Below are 11295 nucleotides of genomic sequence, written 5' to 3'. Positions count from 1 at the left end.
AGCCAGACACAGAACTAGCTAAGGGCGATTTTCAGCCTTCAGTAGGAAGGGGAGGGAAAATTATCAGACAGAACAAAGTAGAGAGAGTTGGTGCTTTTTGTGCTCCATCGCCTTGGAGGTGAGTGTCCAGGGAGGTGAGTGCCCTTGGGCGCTGTCTTCAGAGCGGAGCTTAGATACTCACGACTGCCTCCCAGTTCGCTTGGCCCACTTGCCCGTGGGCTTCCATTTGCTTTTCAGGCCCCTGGGGCTCTCTGCCGAACCCTGGCATGAGCTCCATCATCAGAGCGTGATAATATAATTTCCCCAAAAGCTATTGCCTGCTTAGCTCTCGTGCTAAAAGAAAGTTCCCTTCCAGAGCAACGGACTGGTCCCAAAAAGTCTTTTGGAGAAAGCCTTTAATACATGGATGTTTTGCATGAATTAGGATTGTATTCTTAAAAAGGGTGAATGCAGATTAATGGGGAATGCTGAAAATCCAAAGGCAGGTTGGGAGGTAGGAGGAGAGGGGAGGAAATCCCACAGTGGACTTGGGATTTCACAGGAGAGGTGGGGTGGGGGAGATGGGCTGATATAGTCACAGAAGAGTAGTTGAGACAATATGTAGGGAAGGTGTGGTCTCCTGTGCACTGAAGCAATGTCTAACATCTGCGCAGATGTTCCCAGGCCCTACATGCTCATCTCCCTGTTGTGGGTGCTTATCTCATTCTTGATTTCATCCTCACCTCTGCTTGGGGGCTAGATTTTCAACTGCTCCTCACAAATTTCCTCACTTAGTCTGTAACTGCTTTCCCCTCTGTAGTAAGAATGGGAGCCAGCAATTTTATATTATTAATTGGATGTGCAAAGAAAACGCAGTTTCTAATTTTTTTGTAATGGATCTAATCTTGCTCCAGCACCTTCATCCAGCTGGTGAAAAAAAAAACTTTCCTAGTATTTCAACTTGGCAATTAAAGCATCCAAGACTCTTGTGGTTTAAAAATGTCTTTTAGTTTAAAACAATCACCTTTGGGGTGCCTGGGTGGCTCAGTTGGTTAACCATTTGCCTTCAGCTCAGGTCGTGATCCTAGAGTCCTGGGATCTAGCCCCACATTGGGCTCCCTGCTCAGCAAGGAGTTGGCTTCTCCCTATCATTCTCTCTCTCTCTCTCTCTCTCTCTCTCTCTCTGTCTTAAATAAATAAATAAATAACATCTTTAAAAAAATCAAAGCAGTAACCTTTGGGGAAACACTTCTTCTGGGTAAAATCTCAGTCTTTCAGATTTCTACTCCTACTTTTTCTCCTTTCCAGAAAGGTGGCTGTGGGCCTCACAGGGATCAGGAGGATGCCTCAGCTGCAGGTAGGCTTGCACTGACCCCTGGGTCCCTTCTGCCTTCTGCAGCCAGATCATAGATGGGTCTGGTCCTGGGGTCCTTGGGCATAGCCTGCACTGCAGCTGACCCTTCCAGCATTTTAGGATCGCCGGCTGATGAAGCTCATTGCTCTGGCAGTTTGCTAATTAAATCACACTCTGTTGAGAACCCAGCACCTTCCATTCCCTCACTAGGTTATACAGGACCTTCTTTCTTGACTGGATTTTTTTTTCCCCCAGAGCCTACCCTACTCTCTTTGATTTTTGCTCCTCCCCCAGCACCCTAAACCCAGATGCCATGTCCATGAAAGGACATTAATCCTGCTGTTCTTCTCCTTCCTGTGGAACCATGGAGCTATCTTTTGTGAAGTGAGAGGTGTTACGGGTTTAGTTGTATCTGCCGCCAAAAAAGATATTTTGGAGTCCTGCTCCCCAGTACCTCAGCCTGTCACCTTATTTGGAGATTGGGTCTTTACAGGTAATCAAGTTAAAATGAGGTCACTGGGATGGACCCTAATCCAATATGACTGGTGTCCTGATGAAAAAGGATAAAGAGTGGGAAATCTGGAACAGAGACACATATAGAGGGGAGATGGCATGACATCATGGGGGAAGGCAGCCATCTGGCAGTCAGGCAGAGGGGCCTGGAACAGATCTTCCCCTCACAGCCCCTCCCTCAGAAAGAACCAAACTGCTGACACCTTGATCTCAGACTTCTCACTTCCAGACTGTGAAAAAAAAAAAATCAATTTCTGTTGTTTAAGCCACCCAGTTTGTGGCATTTCGTTATGGTGGCCTTCAGGAACTAATCTGGGAGGAATCAACCTTTTTATTTTATTTTTTTTAATCCCAAGTGAGTAAAGTAGTTCTTCAAATTCTAGTAGTCTGCTCTCCTGTCGGTACTGGGTGCTCTGGATACTGAATCATAAAACCTCCTTGGAAACCCTGCTGGTTGAGATTGATGCCTTTCATGTGTGTTGGATGAAGTAATATCAAAGGGATTAGGAAGGCAATTTCTCTTTCCATTTCAAGGAGGTTGTATGGTTCCAGGCTCCTCCATGAAAGTGAAAATTATTATCATTGCTTTGGCTTAGAAAGCATTTCTACTTAATCCAGGTTTTGCTTTATCAGATCAGGCCTCTCTCATTTCTAAAGCAGGATGACGGGCCCACAGGCCTGGCCTCAGCTTGTCTCTACAGCTGAAGGAATACTTCTCCAGCTTTCTGCAGCTGGCCTAACGGATACTAAGTGACAGTGTGATAACACATCAGCTTCCCTATCATAATGGGTGTTCAGGCCTTTATCAAAGTCAGGGTACCATTGAAATCTGGACTTTGGAAATACTCTCTCCAGGAATGGCTGACAGACATTGGGTGCCCTTAGATGTGACAACCGTGTGGCCACATCTGGCCATCTAAGGGGGTGCCCATTCTGTTAGAGCCCTGGTTCTTCGACTAAGACCTGGCCTTAGGCTAGTTCTCTTCACAGGACTTTTGTGGCTTTTGAGTCTTTCAAAAACATTCCTGCCAAATCTTGTTGGAGGAGAAGGGGATGATGCTAAGACCAGTGATGGATGGGCCTCCAGAAAAGCTAATTTGACATCGGATGATGTGTTAGCAATCATGTGGCCCCACCACTCAATTTTACTGATGCCAAAATGAGATGTCAAGTGAGTAGTGAGTAGCCCAGGGTCACAGAGTGAGTTAGAGGATCTGCCTTCCCAGCTGGGGCTCCTTCCTTGACAGAAGAAATGAGATGAGGCATTGAGCTTGTTGATTGAAAGCTCAATTGCCTCTCAATTTAATGATCTTTTTCCTCTACCAAAGCTTGTCTTTCTTCCTGATACATGAAAACCTTGAGGCTCCTTCTTTCCTTCCCACCTCTTTCAGAGTCTCCCCAACCTCCTGCATATATTCCATCCTCCCTGATTCGTTGTGTCATACTACACCATTCCCTGACCATGCCTCCTGCTAGTGTTTCCCAGCTTTTAGCACTGGCAAAGATTTTCCAGAAAGCCTTGAAGATGTAGATTCCCTGGCCTACGTGTCAGCCTTCAGATATTCTGGATCTGAAGTTTTCACAGGCATTCTCTGTGATTCTGATGCAGGCGAGCCAGAAATCACACCTTAACACTCACTATCTCACAATCTCCCACCTCCACTGGGGGCAGTTTTCTGCTTGTGTAATTGAGGTCTTTGGAATTCCCACCTTGCCAATTACTAGCTCATTTGAGCTTGGTCACTCAACATTTGTTGAATGGATACCAGTTCCTATATTCTAAGGGTGTCATGGAAAATTAAAAACACAATGTTCAGAGTAGTAAACAGTAGTTCTGATCATTGGTCGTCTCAAAGAATAGGGCATAAAATTTTCTTCTTTGGCGTAGGTCTGGTCTTAAAAAGTGATGTGGGGAAGATCACAAAACTCTTGAAGTTTAAAGAAATGAATGCCAAAATATGAAGCAAGAGGCTATATAGAGAAAAGAGTGGGATTTTGATTGAGACATTAGATCCAGGAGGTTGAGACGTAAGCCTGATTCTAGGTAGGTGACTTGAGCAAGTCATTTGGTCTATCTGAAGCTCAACTATCTCACCCATAAAATGGAGATGATAATAATGACTGTCCTTACCTACCTGTGAGATTGTGGTGCCAATCAATGGCACCATTGGGATACACCTAAGCATTTTGTGAATTATCAATTTTTGGGAAATATACATAAGTTGTTTTTGCACCAAAAATGCAGGTGCCTAATCCATGGATATTTCTCTCAGGATCAGAATAAAGGGACCAATTAAAAAGCAGATTTTCAGGAAAAACACTGACCAAAAATAGAGCCAGAGATGGATCAGTGTCTCATGTGGTCCAGAAAAGTATTCAATTACTGTCCTTTATTTGTCTGTTTCTCAGAGTTGTAGTATTGCTATATCATGTGAGTAAGGCTTTGGAATTCCTGTTCTTTTTTTTTTTTTTTTTTTAATTTTTTTTTTTTTAATTTATTTATGATAGTCACACAGAGAGAGAGAGAGAGGCAGAGACACAGGCAGAGGGAGAAGCAGGCTCCATGCACCGGGAGCCCGATGTGGGATTCGATCCTGGGTCTCCAGGATCGCGCCCTGGGCCAAAGGCAGGCGCCAAACCGCTGCGCCACCCAGGGATCCCTGGAATTCCTGTTCTAATCTTTAGTAGCAACTACACAACCTGTAATCTCTTCTTTTTCTCTTTGTCAGCCATATCAAGCTCAAACTGTAGGGACCTAAAGTTAAAGCTTCTGGGCAGTGAAAAACACCAAAAATAAACAAAAAATCAAAGACATGGAACAGTCTACCAAGACTTCCTGAATTAATGTTGATAGAAGGTCAAAGGAAGTTTAATAAAAGTGGCATCTGATTTATCCTTGGGGCCCACAAACCTGGCTTTCAAGACTTCTGTGGCCTGTGACTTCACTTGCCTTCACCTCCTGGGTCCATCCTTTGTAAATTCTCTAATCTAGTGAAAGGGTCTGCATGACTTTCCCTATCCATTGTGCACTGTCCAACCACTGCCTTTATTCACATCAGCAAACCACCAGCCCCAATCATGGGTGTCCTCTGCTGTACTGTCACCAACGCTGCCCCTTTCTGCTTTAAGAGTACAAGCTTCCTCTGGAAAGCCTTCTAGAGGCATCAGTACTCTTTGGAGGACCTCTGCCTGAACCATGCATGTGCCCTGGGCTTAGCCTACCTCGTGTTGCACATTGCCTATTTGGACAGCTGTTTTATAGACTCCAAGACTCCAAGGCCCTCATGACTGTCTTCTTCCTCCTGCATTCCAGGGTCTAAGTGCAGGTCCTGCAAACAGGAGAGCACAAGCATTATTTATTATTGTTGATAGAGGTTCTGAAATGATAGTCTCCCATGATGAGAAAGAGTAAACAGTGATGGATACCACTTTTTTAATCTTTCCATTCCATTTTTTAATTTTAAAATTTTTTGGTATTTTTTTTTTATTGGAATTCAATTTGTCAACATATAGTGTATGTGCTCATCCCATCAAGTGCCTCCCTCAGTGCCCGTCACCCAGTCATCCCATCCCCCCCACCCACCTCCCTTTCCACTACCCATAGTTCATTTCCCAGAGTCAGGAGTCTCTCATGTTCTGTCACCCTCTCTGATGTTTCCCACTCCTTTTCTCTCCTTTCCCCTTTATTCCCTTTCACTATTTTTTATATTCCCCGAATGAATGAAACCATATAATGTTTGTCTTTCTCCAATTGACTTACTTCACTCAGCATAATACCTTCCAGTTCCATCCATGTCAAAGCAAATGGTGGGTATTTGTTGTTTCTAATGGCTGAGGAATATTCCATTGTATACATAGACCACAACTTCTTTTTTTTAATAATAAATTTATTTTTTATTGGTATTCAATTTGCCAACATACAGAATAACACCCAGTGCTCATCCCGTCAAGTGCCCCCCTCAGTGCCTGTCACCCAGTCACCCCCACCCCCCGCCCTCCTCCCCTTCCACCACCCCTAGTTTGTTTTCCAGAGTTAGGAGTCTTTATGTTCTGTCTCCCTTTCTGATATTTCCTACCCATTTCTTCTCCCTTCCCTTCTATTCCCTTTCACTATTATTTATATTCCCCAAATGAATGAGAACATATAATGTTTGTCCTTCTCCGATTGACTCATTTCACTCAGCATAATACCCTCCAGTTCCATCCACGTTGAAGCAATTGGTGGGTATTTGTCATTTCTAATGGCTGAGGAATATTCCATTGTATACATAAACCACATCTTCTTTATCCATTCATCTTTCGATGGACACCGAGGCTCCTTCCACAGTTTGGCTATTGTGGCCATTGCTGCTATAAACATCGGGGTGCAGGTGTCCCGGCATTTCACTACATTTGTATCTTTGGGGTAAATCCCCAGCAGTATAATTGCTGGGTCATAGGGCAGATCTATTTTTAACTCTTTGAGGAACCTCCACACAGTTTTCCAGAGTGGCTGCACCAGTTCACATTCCCACCAACAGTGCAAGAGGGTTCCCCTTTCTCCACATCCTCTCCAACATTTGTTGTTTCCTGCCTTGTTAATTATCCCCATTCTCACTGTTGTGAGATGGTATCTCATTGTGGGTTTGATTTGTATTTCCCTGATGGCAAGTGATGCAGAGCATTTTCTCATGTGCTTGTTGGCCATGTCTATGTCTTCCTCTGTGAGATTTCTGTTCATGTCTTTTGCCCATTTCACGATTGGATTGTTTGTTTCTTTGGTGTTGAGTTTAAGAAGTTTTTTATAGATCTTGAATACTAGCACTTTATCTGATAGGTCATTTGCAAATATCTTCTTCCATTCTGTAGGTTGTCTTTTACTTTTGTTGACTTTTTTTTTTTTTTTTTTTCTGTGCAGAAGCTTTTTATCCTGATTAAGTCCCAGTAGTTCATTTTTGCTTTTGTTTCTCTTGCCTTTATGGATGTATCTTGCAAGAAGTTGCTGTGGCCAAGTTAAAAAAAGGTGTTGCCTGTGTCCTTCTCTAGGATTTTGATGGATTCTTGTCTCACATTTAGATCTTTAATCCATTTTGAGTTTATCTTTGTGTCTGGTGTAAGAGAATGGTCTAGTTTCATTCTTCTGCATGTGGATGTCCAATTTTCCCAGCATCATTTAATGAAGACACTGTCCTTTTTCCAGTGGATAGTCTTTCCTGCTTTGTCGAATATTAGTTCACCATAAAATTGACGCCCATTTCTGGGTTCTCTGTTCGGTTCCATTGATCTATGTGTCTGTTTTTGTGCCAGTACCACACCGTGTTGATGATCACAGCTTTGTAATACAGCCTGAAATCCGGCATTGTGATGCCCCGGCTCTGGTTTTCTTTTTTAATATTCCCCTGGCTATTTGGGGTCTTTTCTGAATCCACACAAATCTTAAGATGATATGTTCCAACTCTCTGAATAAAGTCCATGGAATTTTGATAGGGATTGCATTGAATGTGTAAATTGCCCTGAGTAGCATAGACACTTTCACAATATTAATTCTTCCAATCCATGAGCATGGAATATTTTTCCATCTCTCTGTGTCTTCCTCAATTTCTTTCAGAAGTGTTCTGTAGTTTTTAGGGTATAGATCCTTTACCTCTTTGGTTAGATTTATTCCTAGGTATCCTATGCTTTTGGGTGCAATTGTAAATGGGATTGACTCCTTAATTTCTCTTTCTTCAGTCTCATTGTTAGTGTAGAGAAATGCCACTGATTTCTGGGCATTGATTTTGTATCCTGCCACACTGCTGAATTGTTGTATAAATTCTGGCAATCTTAGGGTGGAGTCGTTTGGATTTTCTACGTACAGTATCATGTCCTCTGTGAAGAGGGAGAGTTTGACTTCTTCTTTGCCAATTCGAATGCCTTTTATTTCTTTTTGTCATCTGATTGCTGAGGCAAGCACTTCTAGTACTATGTCGAATAGCAGTGGTGAGAGTGGACATCACTGTTGTGTTCCTGATCTTAGGGGAAAGGCTCCCAGTGTTTCCCCATGGAGAATGATATTAGCTGTGAGCTTTTTGTAGATGGCTTTTAAATTTTTATTTAAAGATTTTATTTATTCCTGAGAGAGAGAGAGAGAAAGAGAAAGAGAAAGAGAAAGAGAAAGAGAGGCAGAGACACAGGCAGAGGGAGAAGCAGGCTCCATGCAGGGAGCCCAATGTGGGACTCGATCCCGGGTCTCCAGGATCCCACCCTGGGCCAAAGGCGGCGCTAAACCGCTGAGCTACCGGGGATGCCCCATAAGTGGCTTTCAAGATGCTGAGGGACGTTCCCTCTATCCCTACTCTGAAGAGTTTTTGATCAGGAATGGATGCTGTATTTTGTCAAATGCTTTCTCTGCATCTATTGAGAGGAAAATATAGTTCTTGTTTTTTCTCTCGTTGATATGATCTAGCACGTTGATTGTTTTATGAATGTTGAACCAACCTTGCATCCCGGGGATAAATCCCACTTGGTCATGGTGAATAATCTTCTTAATGTATTGTTGGATCCTATTGGCTAGTATCTTGTTGAGAATTTTTGCATCTGTGTTCATCAGGGATATTGGTCTATAATTCTCCTTTTTGGTGAGATTTTTGTCTGGTTTTGGAATCAAGGTGATGCTGGCCTCATAAAATGAGTTTGGAAGTATTCTATCCCTTTCTATCTTTCGGAACAGCTTTAGTAGAATAGGTATTGTTTCTTTTTTAAACATTTGATAGAATTCCCCTGGGAAGCCGTCTGGCCCTGGACTTTTACGTCTTGGGAGGTTTTTGATGACTGCTTCAATTTCCTCCCTGGTTATTGGCCTATTCAGGTTTTCTATTTATTCCTGTTCTAGTTTTGGTAGTTTGTGGTTTTCCAGAAATGCATCCATTTCTTCTAGATTGCCTAATTTATTGGCATGTAGATGTTCATAATATGTTTTCAAAATTGTTTGTATTTCCTTGGTATTGGTTATGATCTCTCCTCTTTCATTCGTGATTTTATTAATTTGAGTCTTTTCTCTTTTCTTTTTAAAAAGGGTGGGTAATGGTTTATCTATCTTATTCTTTCAAAGAACCAACTTCTGGTGTTGTTGATCTGTTCTACAGTTCTTCTGGTCTCTATTTTATTGAGTTTTGCTCGAATCTTTATTAAGTCTCTTCTGCTTGGTGTAGATTTTATTTGCTGTTCTTTCTCCTGTTCCTTTAGGTGTAGGGTTAGCTTGTGTATTTGGTTTTTTTCCAAGTTTTTGAGGGAGGCTTGTATTACGATGTATTTCCCTCTTAGAACTGCTTTTGCTGTATCCCAAAGATTTTGAATGGTTGTATCTTCATTTTCATTAGTTTCCGTGAATCTTTTTAATTCTTTTCTAATATCCTGGTTGACCCATTCATCTTTTATTTTTATTTTTATTTTTTAATTTTTTTTAATTTTTTTTTTTTTTAAATTTATTTATGATAGTCACACACAGAGAGAGAGAGAGAGAGAGAGAGAGGCAGAGACACAGGCAGAGGGAGAAGCAGGCTCCATGCACCGGGAGCCTGATGTGGGATTCGATCCCGGGTCTCCAGGATCACGCCCTGGGCCAAAGGCAGGCGCTAAGCTGCTGTGCCACCCAGGGATCCCCCCATTCATCTTTTAGCAGGATGCTCTTTAACCTCCACGTGTTTGAGTTTCTTCCAAATTTCTTTTTGTGATGGAGTTCCAGTTTCAAAGCTCCAGTTTCAAGTTTCCAGTTTCAATTGTGGTCTGAAAATATGCAGGGGACAATCCCAATCTTTTGGTGTCGGTTGAGACCTGATTTGTGACCCAGTATGTGGTCTATTCTGGAGAAAGTTTCATATGCACTTGAGAAGAATATGTATTCAGTTGCATTCAGATGCAAATTTCTGTATATATCTGTGAAATCCATCTGGTCCAGTGTATCATTTAAAGCTCTTGTTTCTTTGGTGATGTTGTGCTTAGAAGATCTGTCATTTGCAGAAAGTGCCATGTTGAGGTCTCCTACTATTAGTGTATTATTATCTAAGTATGTCTTTACTTTGGTTATTAATTGATTGATATATTTTGCAGCTCCCACATTAGGGGCATAAATATTCATGATTGTTAGGTATTCTTGTTGGGTTGGATAGACCCTTTAAGTATGATATAGTGTCCCTCTTCATCTCTTAGTACAGTCTTTGGGATAAGTTTTAATTTATCTGATATGAGGATTGTTACCTCAGCTTTCTTTTGAGGACCATTTGAATGGTAAATTGTTCTTCAACCTTTTATTTCAGGCTGGAAGTGTCTTTAGGTCTAAAATGAGTCTCTTGTAGACAGCAAATAGATGGGTCTTGCTTTTTTATCCAGTCTGAAACCATGCGTCTTTTGATGGGATCATTTAGCCCATTCATGTTCAGAATAACTATTGAAAGATATGGATTTAGTGTCATCATAATACCTATTCAGTCCCTGTTTTTGTGGATTATTTCTTTGGACTTACTCTTTCTTTTACAGGGTCCCCCTTAATATTTATTGCAGAGCTGGTTTGGTGGTCACATGTTCTTTCAGTTTCTGCCTATCCTGGAAGCTCTTTATCTCTCCTTCTATTCTGAATGAGAGCCTTGCTGGATAGAGTATTCTTGGCTGCATGCTCTTCTCATTTAGGACCCTGCATATATCCTGCCAGCCCTTTCTGGCCTGTCAGGCCACTGTAGAGAGGTCTGCTGTTAATCTAGTATTTCTCTCCATATAATCTAGGGATCTCTTGTTTCTCACTGCTTTAAGGGGATTTTCTCTTTATCTTTGGAACTTGCAAGTTTCACTATTAATTGTCGAGGTGTTGCATGGTTTTTATTAATTTCTGGGGGGAGACCTCTCTATCTCCTGGATCTGAATGCCTGTTTCCTTCCCCAAATTAGGGAAGTCTCAGCTATGATTTGTTCAAATATGCTTTCTGGTCCTCTGTGCCCTCTTGTCACTCTCTGGAACCCCAATTATATGTAGATTTTTCCTTCTGAGGCTATCATTTATTTCCTTTAACCTTTCCTCATGGTCTTTTGTTTTTCTCTTTTTTCCTTAGCTTCCTTCCTTGCCATCAACTTGTTTTCTATGTCGCTCACTGTTTCTTTCACCTCATTAACCCTCATCGTTAGGACCTCCAGTTTGGATTGCATCTCATTTAATTGATTTTTATTTTTTTAAAAGATTTTATTTATTTATTTATTTATAGAGACACAGAGAGAGAATGAGAGGCAGAGACACAGGCAGAGGGAGAAGCAGGCTCCATGCAGAGAGCCTGACGTGGGACTCGATCCAGGGTCTCCAGGATCATGCCCTGGGCTGCAGGCAGCGCTAAACCACTGCGCCACCGGGTGTGCCCCTTAATTGATTTTTAATTTTGGCCTGATTAGATCTAAATTCTGCAGTCATGAAGTCTCTTGAATCCTTTAGGCTTTTTTCCAGAGCCACCT

The sequence above is a fragment of the Canis aureus genome, chromosome 32, assembly GCF_053574225.1.
Source record: "Canis aureus isolate CA01 chromosome 32, VMU_Caureus_v.1.0, whole genome shotgun sequence".
Lineage (NCBI taxonomy): Eukaryota > Metazoa > Chordata > Mammalia > Carnivora > Canidae > Canis > Canis aureus.
This window is presented reverse-complemented; position numbering follows the sequence as displayed.